This window comes from Azolla caroliniana, unplaced genomic scaffold, assembly GCF_043228905.1.
Source record: "Azolla caroliniana isolate FFs.n. ecotype wild unplaced genomic scaffold, voAzoCaro1.0.p SCAF_12, whole genome shotgun sequence".
Lineage (NCBI taxonomy): Eukaryota > Viridiplantae > Streptophyta > Polypodiopsida > Salviniales > Salviniaceae > Azolla > Azolla caroliniana.
In genome coordinates this window covers 2,913,739-2,925,950 of record NW_028230447.1, presented here as the reverse complement: position 1 = coordinate 2,925,950, position 12,212 = coordinate 2,913,739, and positions in this window count along the sequence as shown.

Here is a 12,212-nt window from a genome sequence, read left to right as displayed (position 1 = left end):
CGTCCTCCGGCCTCCGCTCGAGTTGCCGAATCCACGCCGCCAACAACTCCTCCTGGCTCATTTCGTCCTTCCAATCTACTGCCGCCCATGAAGAAACCATCCGTTCCACCGGCATGATCGGCTTCTGTCCGTACATCAGCTCTACCGGCATAAACCCTGTCACCGAACTGTGCGTAGTTTGGTCCGCCCATAGTGCGTAAGGAAGGAGTCGCGGCCAATTCCCGACCTGTCCTCCGCATGCACGCACCAACGCCTTTACGATAGGCCTGTGCCCCCGTTCTACCTTTCTGTTCGCCTCCGGATTGTACGTTGTAGTGAGGGAGAGTTTGACGCCTAGCCGGTCGAACAACTCCTCAACTTCCCGCGCATCCAGCTCTCCCCGGTCCGCCACGATCCTCCCGACGCACCCGTACCGACACACTACTTCTTCGATCAGGAACCGGCATACCGCCGCGGTTGTCTTGCCTTGCAGTGCACGGCCTTCCACCTGGTTCGTTAAGTCTTCTCGTGCAAGCACCAGGTATCGCATCTGTCCTACCCCCATCGGCATCGTCACCAAGTCTACCATCCACTTGAAATGTACCGTAGGCGGGTAAGTCGGGTATAGCTCATCCCGGTGTCGGATACGGAGTGCATCTGACAGCTTTCGCAAGTTGTTGTCGTGAAAATCCGTCACTATGTGCGGATCGTGAGATGGAACCGCTGGGGTTCTGGACTAGAAGGATTTAGTGCAACACGTACAACACAAGCAAGTTTTAAGCATAAGACAAGTGGGAGAGACAAATCATTCCTTTATTGCAAAAGAAAATCGATTCTTTATAATTTCAGAATCGTGTTATAATGGGTTGGGTATGGAAATGAGAGATTAATTTTTCAAAGAAAGGAGCCAACAACCATGCAAGGAGTGGTCCGATATGAATACGAGAGATAATTTTTGACAAGAAAGATCAGGTAAACAAAGCTAGGAGTTTGATATCAATATGTGAGATAAATTGTTTCTCGAATCCGAGAGGGAAGACGAAAGAAGGGCCCAAGAAAAAACTAGGAGGGAAAAAATGGGACATATATCCAACTCCTCGTTGATCCTCCTCCCCAATGTTACTTTGCATGCCCACTTTTAGTTGGATGACCTCTATTTTTAGTTGCATGCTTCCATTTTTAGATGCATGCCTTTTACTTTTAGTTGCATGGCCTTGGCTTTTGGTTGCATGCGATTGTCCGTATAATTCGGCCAAATGACACAATCATCCATAAAGTTTAGCCCGTGCGTATCCGTACGTGCATTGCAACCAAACCGTACACGCGTCCGCGCGCAAAAGTCCTGACCGCGTAGTAGTGTACGCATCCACGCATGCGCGCGTCCCGACCGCGCCGTAGTGTACGCATCCGCGCGCGCACGCGTCCAACATGCACCATGTACGCATCCGCGTGCAAAAGTCTCAACCGCACCGTGTATGTGTCCGCGTGCGCACACACGCGTCCGCACATACACGTCCGTCTGAAACGTCCACGCGTACGCCGAAAACTTGCACACGCACGTACATCCAAAGACATCCATGCGCGCGTACGTCCAAAAACATCCACGCGGCCATGCACACACGCATACACTCGAAGCATTTCGTGCATACATGCATATGCTAGAAGCGTGCACACCACATAGTGTAGCCCAAGTCACCTTGAACACTCTATGATCCACACATTGATAGAATGAATATGTTTTGGTTTCCCTTATATATTCTGGGTCCAATGTTGTCCTATCTATGTGGGACATCCCACAGTTTTGTCTTGTCTTTTCTTTTCTTCAAACTTCACACTCACATAACTTGGTACTTGTTTATCCGTTTTATGCGTAATAAAGTACGCTATGAAACTCTTCAAACTTCATACTCACATAGCTTAATACTTGTTTATCCGTTTCATGCGTAGTAAAATACGCTATGAAACTCTTGAAGACGCCTATCTATATGAATACATTAAGCTAATCTTAAATAATTATTTTACTAGTTTTCATATTATGTGTGAAAAACCACACAACATCGTTACGAACCGATGCACATCCTGGTACAGCCCCGGCCATCGGTACTTCTCCTTTAGCTTCTCGAATGTGGCCCACGTTCCGCGGTGTCCAGCCCAGGGGCTCTCGTGAAATGCCGCCAGTAGTCCCCCCTGTTCTTCTTTCTTTGCCACTACTTGGAGTGGGATGTCGCTTCTCTTCTTAGGGTGCCTCCATATGCACCTGTCCCGCAGGAAGAATCGGTACGCCTTCTTCCGTATCCGGCTCGCCTCCTCTCTCGCCCATGTTGCGTCCGGCGCCATCGTCCGTAGGAACCTCCCGATTTGGAGCCACTCCCCGTCGTACTTGCTTTCATTAAATTCGTTAAGCGTCGGAGTGTTCCCTTCCCTCGTCGTTATGTTAGCCAACCCGAAGAAGTCCTCGCCGACTTCTTCGTCATCCAAAACCATGTCGTCTTCGTTGTTGAACCTTGCCCTCGAAAGCATGTCGGCCATGGCGTTGTCCTTTCCGGAGATGTGTCGTATCTTCGGGTTCAGGGACTTAATGTACGTTATCCATTGGAGCATTGCTAGGTCCGGCGTCGCGCATCCGGAAACCATGCCGAGTATCGGCAGGCAGTCTGTCTCGATGATCACCTCTGTCCCGATCAAATAATCCTTGTCGGCCTTGATTGCCGAAACGACGCCCCAAAGTTCGCGCTTAACTTGGGCGTATCATCGTTGCCGCTTGCTCAATACCTTCGCCCCGAACCGGATCGAGAATCGTACGTCGTCCTTGTCCTCTTGACTGATTACCCATCCAATCCTGGTCGGGCTGGTGTCCACTGTCACACAGATGGGAACATCCTTGCCGTAAACTGCTTTACGGAGAGCCAATGCTACCGTAATTGCCTCCTTTAGTCTCCGTACGGACTCCGTGTGCTCCGTTCTCCACTCAAAGCTACACCCCTTTATCAATAGTCCATAGAGGGGTTTCGCGACATGTGCGTAGTGCGGGATCCAGATGTGGTAGAACGCGCATGCTCCCAAAAATCTGCGGACCTCCGTGACCGAATTGCAGTCATGCTTCATCGCGGAGATGGCTTCTACCTTGGCCGGAGACGGTTTCCAACCGTATGGTCCGCACAGGTGCCCGACGACCATGATCTCTGATTGCCCGAAGGCTGACTTTTCCCCGGAGAAGGTGAGCCTCGCGCCTTCTAGTCTCTGCAGCACCTTCTCGTAGTCATCGATGTGGGACGCCACGAAATTCCGACATCCGTCCGACCCAATTGCCTCGTCCTTTTTCTCCACCGGGCATCCCTTGATCGGGATGTCGTCTAAGAATGGCATGGTGATGTCCGGGATTCAATCCCCGAGCACCTTGTTCATCGCGTTCACCATGTGAGCCACTGAGTTCGTCCCTCCTTGTGGCAAGGTACACATCCACACTAGGCCGAGAGGAGTCCGCATCGTCGTAATGTCTCTGCTCTCCACGGCTAGTTGGAACTGATCGTACCCCGAGTACAGATCACCGACAGAATAGATCGACCTTCCAGCAAAGGCCTCCGCGAACTCGTCTATGGTCGGTCCGATTCCTGCATTACGAATGGTCACCTTGTTGACCGGTTGCAGGTCCTGAATGAAGTGTAGCGTGCCGTTCTTCTTCGGCACCGTAAACCACCGATTCAAATACGGGGCACTCGACGATTCGAGGATGCCCATCTCCACCTTTTGCTTCAGGAGCTCCATCAACTTCGGGATGTGAGCTCTCGGCACCGGAATCAGCTTGAGGTTCCATGGTACATGCGGTTCCGTGAAGATCACCATCGGTTCGACAATTGTCGGGTCTACGCACCCGATCTGCTCCGGTGAGAATGCAAAAGCCTTCCCGTGCCTCCCGAGCATTCTCCGAAACCGGTCCTCCTCCGCCGGCAGTAGAAAGCCGCCCCCACCGATCTTGAGCTCCCGTAGCGTTATGTCGGTGAACCGGTGCCCTATGTCGGCCGAATTCCGTAAACTTGGGTCTGATGCGACCCCTTTTATCTGCTTCTCGCTGCCCTCCGGCAAGGGTGCCGCGACTGGCCTCACCTTCCGGTCCATAGTCTTGTACTTTGTATCCACGTGGGCCATCCGATCCGACCTGATCCTTTCCCTGAAGTCCGCGATGACTTCGTACATTCCTTTTGCAGTTCGCCCAAGGTTTCGTCAAAAGAGACCGCCTCCACGGCGCCGCTGATGTCTTCGTCGGGGAAGAGGACTCCGCAACCCCTGAGCCGCTCCTCCGCTCGCTTCCTCTCCCGGCCGCCGATGTCGGTCATAGTACAACCTCTGTTGTCGGAGAACCAAAATTTCCTACCTATGGTACAGGTCTTCTTCCGTACTGTACATTTGTGGGGTTCTTCCCGGGTGTCCGGACTATCGTGGCCCCACGCCTTGATAGCCCTCTCTAAAAATCCTCTCGGGTTTCTCCACCGAGGGCCTCACAGTTACACTCATGGTTTGGTCGCACCGTTAGGAACTAGACCGAGTGATGCCCGTCCTGGCTCTTGACTCTTGCATACGCTGAACCGTTGTCCAACACCTTGGTCTCCATCCGTGCCGCCGTGATATATGGCTCTCCTAGTATAACCGGATGCGAGGACGTCTCTTGCACGAAGAAGTGTTGGTCGATCTCGACATCGCCGATTTTCACTCGTACGTTCGGACATGCCCCATGTAGTTCTTCCGTGGCGCGCGTCGCTGCCCATATCTTCCAGCCGTGCTTGGTGTTGATCGGCCATTTACCCTTCTTGTAGAAATCCATGGACATCAGGTTGATTTCGGATCCATGGTCTACCAACGCCACCACCGGTTCCAGAACGTTGCCGATCCGTACAAGGGTTTCCGTCGTTGCCCTGGCCTAATGTGGCTTCGTGTGGTGGCTTCCCACCAGCTCATCTTCTAGGGCTTCGTCTTCCAGGTGCGTGGTCCGCACCTCCACCGGCTTCTCCGGTTTTGGCTCCATCGAGAGCCTTTTCCGCTTCACCAAGTCTACAATAGAGTCGTTGAACTCCCTCTTGGTGATTTCCAACACCTCCCGCAATGACAGCTCCACTTTGCTGTCGAGGATACGTTCCTCCAGGACCTTTCGCAGGTCTGTGGTTCTTTCGATCTCGGTGCTCAACTGAAACCCTGCATGCTTCTTCTCGTCCGGCGCACCTGGGTTGCCGGCACCGGTCGGTTTCGGTCCGAACCGGGTCTCATACCTTTGCGGGGGCCCGACCCCTCTAGCCTTTCCTCCCCGTTTGTCCTCCACCAGAACCTCGTAGTTCTGGCAAGCGGCTTCTACGAAGCCCGTTTTCTCTTCGACCCGATCGTCCCAACCGGTGACCTCCTAGACCTGCTGTTCCGCACGGTCCGCCTCTTCCTTCTTCAGCCGAACTCCGGAGAGGCCTTCTAGCACTAGCGGCTAGAATCCGGAGTCGTTCGCCTTCCGGGTCTCATCACCCCCGACCCGAATTCCTGCCGACACCGAGTAGTTGACGGCTTCGACGTGCCGTGCCGCGCCCTCTTCCATCAACCTCTTCATTCCGCCGCGCCCCGTATTCAGTTCTAGGGCTCTCCGGGTCTCACTCACGTGCACCCGCCCGTTCCAGAGGTACACCACGTTGGTCCTGAGCGTGTCGGCGAAATCCGCGCAATCCTTTCGAATGTGACCGATCGCGTCACACCACATGCATCGTTTCCCAGCTGGCGGCCTCCGATCACGAGGTTGTTTGTTGTTGTCTCTCTGGGCCTGTGCGATCTATAGGTCGCACACCATCTACGTCAGCTCTTCCAGAGCCGCTCCTCCGGATGGTCCTCTGACCACGTCGTTCGATGCCGCCCCCGAGTCTGGCCAGATTCTGGTCTCTTCCTTCCTACCGGCTGGCACTGATACCGGCTCCTCGAGCCTCCTCCCCGGGACCGGCACTGACCCCGACGAGCTTCCATCGCTCCAATCGCGTCGTTTGTCGATATGGCTGCAGACCCATTTTACCACGGCCCAGTCAGTCGTGAGCCCTTCATCCGTTTCCAATAGGGGACCCACCTTTTCCCTGTCGAGCGCGTCCACCGACTTGACAAACAGTAGTACTCGACTAGTTTCGAGCACCGTCCGGTCCAGCGTCGACAGCCGCGCGAACCGTTATTCGAACTCTTGGAGGAGCACTGACGTGTTCCTCCCCTTCCCGGGGCTTTCCACCCACGCCATGATGTCTCGCCTCGACAGCCGAAGCGAGTCGTCAAACCCGTACTTCTCGAGGAGCTGCAGCTCAAACTCCTCCCTAGTCTGGCATCCGGCCAGCACCTCGAGCACCTCCGCGTGGATGCCCAGCGTCACCACCCGAGGGAATCCGGACAGCCGCCTGTCCACCGGGATATCCCTCATGATCATTTCAGCCCGGTAAGCCTCCAAATAACTTGTGGCGTCTTTCCCTCCAAAGCGGCCTATAGAGCCGACGATCGATTCAATGGCTCTGTCGAGGGTACCCGTCCCTTCACAAGCGCTCACCAGCTGGTCGACGGCTACCGCCATTGCCTCTGCTAGCTCTGATCCCCTCATCTTTGGACTCCTCTGCCGCCCCGTTCACGTCGGGTTCACCAAATATGCGTGGAGAAAGGGGCGGGACCACGGGGGTCTTGAACCGAGGAGCGAGCGAGAGGGAGAGAGAGAGAGAGAGAGAGAGAGAGAGAAAGAGAGAGAGAGATTTGTAGATACGCGGAGCGAGAAGGCGAGATATGGAACATATCACTTGATTTCAGTAACAAGAGATTACAAGAACAAGAGAATACAAGAACAAGAGAATACGACTCTAACAGTTACAACCGACAAGGCGGCGATGGACCCGACACGGGGATCCTACTCACACACACAGATAACACACGCTTGACTCCCAGAAACAAAACAAAGGGGGAGAGCCTCTACTGGAAGCGCACGGGTTGTCCACGAAGCAGAGGCGGTGAACTCCCAACCCACAGAGACCGACGACCGGAGGAGAAGAGAGAGCTCGGCACTCAGATTTGCAGCAGCACTTCGTCCTCCCTAGCACGCGATACCCTTTCTCCCCTCTCTCTTCTCCTTTTTATCCCCATCCTCCTGTCAATTCGCTTTATTCCCTGTCCCCCCCCCCCCTGACAGAGATACGCACAATCCCCTAATAAATGTGTGTTGCTTAGTATTTACATCCACCGATCCGTGTACAAAATATCAAGTCACGCGTCCATCCGTGTAAGAGCCGGTTTATGCACTTTCTCTCCGATTCCGCCTATGGCCGGTTTTCTTCACGACAACAAGCAAGGTGGGAAGACATCAAGAGGAGCCGGAGGGAAGGACCGGCAAACACTGACACCACGATCCGACCTCAAGTTGAGCTTGAGGGGGAGTGTTGAGCGGACAAGGTCAACCGGATCCGGATAGATTGAATAAACTAGAACTGAAACGAAGAACCGAATTGGATTGTAACCGGTAGGCAGTTAGAAGTCTACAATCTTAGCCTAGTACGTGGGCAGATTCCTTGGAGTTAGTGTTAGTCGCTCGTATGAGCATTGAAGTACTTGTCAATACTTTTGTCAGTTCTTTTAAGGACTTGTATAAAAGGTGTTCTGTAGGACATTTGTATGTATAGAGTGTATTATTTTGGATTGAGTTTTTACTATTCTGCTCTCTCTGTCTCTCTCGTGTATTCAAGCTTTCCATTAAACCTCCGTTATGTGTTTTGCTGTTATCCGGACTAGCTGGTTTTGTCTTAGCTTCCGCACATTATCTTTTACAGGTCCATTGTCCCTTATGTTTGCATATTGCGACAAAAAAACTCATGCATTACAATATGAAAAGGAAAAGAGGTATATTATATGGCCTTGCTATGGAAAATCTAATCTATATGCAAATGAGGTTGAGACTAATGTCAAGAACCTCTACCATATTAAAGATGTGAAAACAATTTGGGAGCAATTGAAGGATGTTATTCTCAAGGTAGGATTTCAATATTTTCATGCATGGTGTACGTGGACATTGAATGTTTGGTTTGATGAAGAATGCAAGGCTCATCTCAAAATGTTCAAGCTTGCAAAAGACAAAAATGAGAAAGAGCTAACATTGTATCAATATTGAAGAAGGGTGAGGTGAAAGAAGATGCTAATGATATTGATTTATTCTCGTACAATTTTGATACTGTACAACACTTACTTGATGTATTGGACACATTTTGTCAAATTAGTGGGCTAATTGTTAATGTGGACATAACAAAAATGATGGCAATAAAGGCAATACAACCAAGACACTGCTAACATTTACATACAAGGGAGAACCAACACAAGTGGTGTAAAGCTTTAAATATCTTGGTATTAATGTCCCGTCAACGAATAGGTGGAATGTATTCTATGAGTCTCGACTTCAAGAAGGTTGGAATAGTTATTATATGTTCAAGAATCAATGCAACCAAAGTGATACTCAAGGATGGGAACTTGGAAGTGAGGTTGATGTTATAGTGAAAGCATAGGGTGGCACTATCTCGCATAGTGCATTGAGTGAAATAGAGAAAATACAAAAAATGTTCATATGTAGCCAATTAGGGGTAAAATCCTCAACATCCTATCCCATCATTCTACCAGCCCAAACAAGTGTATCACAAAAGGCAAGAATATGCTTGATCGTAGATTGTCCAAACATCGTGGAACATGGGATGCAAAGTACAAAAAACTATTAAGAGCAAAATCCTCTCATATGATTGGGGGATTGACATTATGAAATGGTTTAAGAGATGGGGAATAAATATCTTTTCGTGCTCTCATGTGGTTCTATGACGAATTTGATAATTGATGATAGATTATTAGAGGCACTAAGTATGAGTGACATTATGTTAAGATGTCAATATTGGAATTTCACATTGCAAATATTAACCCCCAATAGAAAGAAAAAATGCTCAAACATATCCAAGCACATCTCGCTACATCCATGAGACTTGGCTCTCAAGGAGCCTTAACACTTACTCGAACTCCCTCACACGAGTTAGGCATTGACGTAGCATCATGGCACTGATCCAAACATGAAGATATGCAAGGTATGTAACAAAAACCTGGTGGACGATGAATATCACTTATTTATCGCATGCTCAATGTATAAGATAATTCGTGAGAAATATGATGATTTATTAAACCACCATGATAATGTGAGTGTCATATTCAATTTTCAATTGTGAAGGGTGAGCACATATTTACGTGCATTATTTTCACATGAAGAGCTTTTACTACCGAGTAGTAACCCCCCTTCTTAGGAAGGAGTCACATACAAGATGGTGTATTGTTTTGGTCCCATAGGTCAAATTTGGCCTCATCCATGGACTATAAAGTTTCTATTCTATTCATTGATTGTGTGTTTTCACCAAAGAGAGAGAGAGAGAGAGTCCATATGGATGTAGCTTAGTTGGTAAGGTTGCCCAATGGAGATCAAGTGGTCATGGGTTCAACCCCTACATTCCATAGTGGCATCTAGTGAAATATAGATATATATGAAGTATATAATAGAGAGGTGAGAAAATTGGGTTTCGAACCCAAGACACGATGCTTGTAGTGTTATCGATTTACCACTAGGGTAAGCTAATTACGATAAAGAGACAAAGAGAGAAAATAACAAATTGTAACGATACACCTAGATATTGAGAAGGCATATGATCATGTAAGTTGGTCTTTCATTACTCAACTTATGTCTCATATGGGTTTTGGGGAAAGGATGTCTCGCATCTCATTGTTGGTGGGATTAGGTGCATTGTCACACATTATGTTAAATGGTGGAGTTACTAAGGCGATATCATTGGCAATATCACTTAGACAAGGATGCCCATTGAGTCTATTATTATTTGCAATTGCTACACACCCGACTCGCATCTCATTGTTTGTGAGATTAGGTGCATTGTCACACATTATGTTAAATGGTGGAGTTACTAAGGCGATATCATTGGAAATATCACTTAGACAAGGATGCCCATTGGGTCTATTATTATTTGCAATTGCCACACACCTGATTTTGGTGAAGATGCACGAGTTAGCAACATGTGGGGAAATAGTTGGACTAGCTCTACCGTCAAGGAAACAATTGATAGCTCAAGCATTGGCCGATGATTCGTTTTTATTTCTCAAAGCGGAGCCTGATAATATAGCAAAACCCATGGAGTGTGGAAAATGTTCGCATTGGCATCAGGATTACATATACATATGCGGAAGTTGATGCTCATTAGATGCACGAAGAGTGATCTAGTTGATCTTGGATGGTGTGGCCAAATATTGGATCAAGGGAATGTGTGTCGGCACCTAGGTTACCCTATTAGTGTTGATATCTCACTGTCTCAAAGTTTGAACTGGATATCGGGGACCATTTTAAACAAATTTATGTATTGGAAGTCTCAAGCATGGTCGTTTAGTACTCGTCTCAAAGTGGTACAAGCTATAATGGTTCCAATAATTTCTTATTTTTTGCCATTATTACCTTGGACAAAGAAATAACTTGATCCATTAGCTCATTCACTTAAATATACATTGTGGAAGAAAGAATAAAAATTTGGTATGAGTTGGGTATCATTGTTACCTAGTGAGATAGGTGGGACAAGGTGTGAAAAGAGCAAAGGGAGTCAATCACTGTGTGAAACGAGAAAAGGGAGCCAAGCACCACATACAACCGAATAAAGGCAGTCGAGTATCATAACAGGTATTGTAAAGGCTATAAAAAACCAAATGATCAAAAGCCAAAAAGGGAGAGGAGAGAGATAGTCACTAGGCCATGAATAGAGGGATAGAGAGTGAGTGTGTTATCAAATCGGTACTTGTATATGTGTGTGTGTGTACTTTAATCGAATATACTTTCTTGCGAGCAACTCAAGTGTTGTTTCTTTTAAGTCTGGTATATAAGTGTTATTTGTGTAGGAGTCGTGTTTCCGGATCAGTTGTAGCCGATCTCGTGGAATACTTTCCCTTGTTCTGTCAGTTGTACCCCATCCAAGTGGGAAGGTCTAAATAACGGTTTGTACGTGTCACAGGTACATGGAATTCCGTAAACCATGTAACGATTCAGATAACAATTTCGGCAGGTTGCCGTGACCCAACTCTTCTTTGCACCACAATGCCTTGATCCGATTACTCAGGAGGACTAATCCACGATGTTTCCTCCAGGAGGGAGTAACAATCATGGAACAATATTTGTACCCCATAAAGGTTAGGGGGAGTTGCATTACTAAATTTGGAGGATCATATGGCTTGAAGATTCAATAAGTTGAAAGGTATGTGTATAAATACCCAACCTTGGGCAGAAATAATTAGTTATTTTGTGGAAAAGGTTGGTATATACCATGGGAAAACCAGAATTACAACATCGTAATTGCATGTTGTTAATAGTACCTGGGCATTTAAATGTTCATAATTTATTATGGCTCAACAATTAGTGCTTTCTTGGTAGCGATGTTTGAAATTGTTTAATTGGAGGCCCCTTGAGTGTAGAAATGATATTAATCCCTTGGTAACAGAGGTGTTGGCAGCTTCAAGGATATTACGTTGGGATGAAAAAGAAAGTCTAAATACATAGTTCAATTGAATGGCAAGGCTGGGCTTGGTAATTGTGGAAGATGGTATCTTAGAGTCATGTAGGAAAATGATGACCTTTCAAGCAATCAGAAATAAGTTTCATATACCATGTGGATATGGGTATATTTGGCAATCAATATTGGCATTGTCTAGATTAGTTTCCTAATTCTTGAGTTGATGGTTGAGGACCCATGGAAAGATTGGTCATTTGGTATTGGACAATCAATTTTTGTGGTGCACACTAACGATGTATACCATAAGTTGGTTGAATATAGAGCTTGGTTAGTAAATGAGGTTTTGGATACATGGTACATTATTTGACATGTAAAGTGGCGGTGTAAAGTCTTAGTGTAGGATGACATTCTCACCTTCCATTCCGTGCAAAGGTCTTTCTTTGGCGTGTGATAGTTGGTGGGTTGCCTTTGGCGATGGCCTTAAAACGAAGACATATTTCGAATGTGACATGTTTTTTTTGCACGGTGGTTGATGAAGATGCCAGACATAGGTTCATTACAGGTCTGGTTGCTAAAGACATTTGGGTGGTTCTATCACAAATTTGGGAATTGATAACAGGAAATATTTTCTCACCTTTTAAGTGGGTTTTTATTGATAACGATAAAGACATGCCA